Below are 2148 nucleotides of genomic sequence, written 5' to 3'. Positions count from 1 at the left end.
TTTAAGTAAAGTAAATGCTGCGTAAATTATCCATTTGTGAAAGTATTTGTGAGATTGTGGAAATGTCTGGAGGAAAGACCGGCGGGAAAGCTCGGGCCAAGGCCAAGTCTCGCACCTCCCGGGCTGGGCTGCAGTTCCCGGTGGGCCATAGTGAACTGAGGGGCTGGATCCATGGGGAAACCCCTCGAACTGTAGCCAGAAATTTTTGTTTGCTGTAAAATGTACATGGCATGAGAAATGAAATGGAAGGGTTGTGAGGCAACTCGCTCCTGTATTGAAGGAAACTGATCTCCTTTCTACTCTATGTATTGTTGGACTTGGTGCTTTTTGGAACTGTTTTGTAATGTATTTTATTTTACAGATTTTAATGAATAAAGTATATTTTGGAAATTAATAAAAGAAAGTCTGGCAGAGGTAAAGGAGGGAAAGGACTGGGCAAAGGCGGAGCAAAGCGGCACTGCAAAGTGCTTTGTGATAATATCCAGGGCATCACCAAACCAGCAATCCGCCGCCTGGCTCGCCGTGGCGGGGTCAAGCGAATCTCGGGTTTGATCTATGAGGAGACTCGCGGGGTGTTGAAGGTTTTCCTGGAGAATATGATCAGGGATGCGGTCACCTACACTGAACACGCCAAGCGCAAGACGGTCACTGCCATGGATGTGGTGTACGCTCTGAAACGGCAGGGCCGCACAACTCGACCCTTTCCAGCAAACACACAACAAAGGCTCTTCGAAGAGCCACCCACCGTCTCACAGAGAGAGCAGTGAGCTGGAAACGGGAGATGGGATAGGCTGTTCAGAACTGTCTGGAATAAATCTGTGCTGTGTTCGGGTAGAAAACTGGAATCCCCAAATTTGACATTTCATTTGTAGCAAGGATATGCAGTGGATTTGATTTTCTGAACGGGCTGTGTAAACAGTGCCCGAGACTCTCCAGTTAGTTATTTCCCCAGTCGACACATGCCCTCAGTGAAAAGCCAGATCACTCCTCCAGAATCACTCATTGTTTTCATAGAATTTCAAAATGATTTCGCTGCAATGAGGGAATCCGGGAGTTTTGCAGCAGCCGTTGAATCGGTCACTGGAACCAGACCCACTTGTGATGTTATTTCCCCCGAGACGGTGTTTCCTGCACTGAAACTGACAGGGTTTGTGAAAATCAGTTTCAGCTCAATCATTCAGGGACCTGGAATTCCCGCAGTTTGAGCCCGCGCTCACTTCTGATTGGTCACCCTCTTCCCAGTCGCATTTCTTAACCAATCGCAGAGCCTCGAATTAGGGAAAATGCAGCAAATCATTGGCTTAAATTGTCAAAATTGGCAGAAGCTGTCGCACTGGTTCAGGGAATTCAGCCCTGTTTCTCTACTCTCAAGGCTCAGCCATGCTTGATCTGCGTGGTATTTTGCTTTTATTGCAATGTGACAAGACCTCCAATCCTCTGGAAAACGATGGTCAGACCTGCCACTATTTCTTCCCTGGCTTCATTCAACAGCCTGGGGTACATTTCATCTGGTCCTGATGATTTATCCACATTCAAGGATGCTCATCCCATTAAAACTTCCTCTCTCCTTAAGTTATCACGTCCAATACTTCACACTCCTCCTCCTTAATAACAATATCTGCATCACCCTCTCATTTGAGAAGACAGTAAAGTATTCATTAAGGATATTGGCAACATCTTCCACCCCGATACAAAGGTTACATTTTTGATCTTTTCTGTGCCCTGCTGTTTGCTTAGTTGCCTCTTACTCTAATGTTTTGATGCAACATCTTTGGGTCCATTGTTATTTTGCTTGTCCATGTTCTTTCCTGCTTTCTCTTTGCTCTTCACCGCTGCTCCCAAACGCCTCCATTGCAGTCAAAACACAAGGTGTCAGAAGTGGGATTTGAACCCACGCCTCCCATGGAGACTGCGACTTAAACGCAACGCCTTAGACCGCTCGGCCATCCTGACCGCCTACTGGCTATTATTAATGCTAAGGAAATTAACCATTCTTTGTGAAAGTATTTGTGAGCTTGAGGAAATGTCTGGAAGAGGAAAGACCAGCGGGAAAGCTCGGGCCAAGGCCAAGTCTCGCTCCTCCCGGGCTGGACTGCAGTTCCCGGTGGGCCGTGTTCACAGGCTCCTGAGAAAGGGTAACTATGCTGA

General features: G+C 47.1%; 1 non-coding gene across 1 annotated transcript; it reads right to left on the bottom strand.

The window, feature by feature from the left end:
* Positions 1–1870: 1870 nt before the first annotated feature.
* trnal-uaa (transfer RNA leucine (anticodon UAA)) lies at positions 1871–1953 on the bottom strand. Its single transcript has one exon. It is a non-coding gene; the product is annotated as a tRNA-Leu (tRNA).
* Between the last annotated feature and the right edge of the window lie 195 nt (positions 1954–2148).

This window comes from Heterodontus francisci, chromosome 35, assembly GCF_036365525.1.
Source record: "Heterodontus francisci isolate sHetFra1 chromosome 35, sHetFra1.hap1, whole genome shotgun sequence".
Classification (NCBI taxonomy): domain Eukaryota; kingdom Metazoa; phylum Chordata; class Chondrichthyes; order Heterodontiformes; family Heterodontidae; genus Heterodontus; species Heterodontus francisci.
This window is presented reverse-complemented; position numbering and strand designations above follow the sequence as displayed.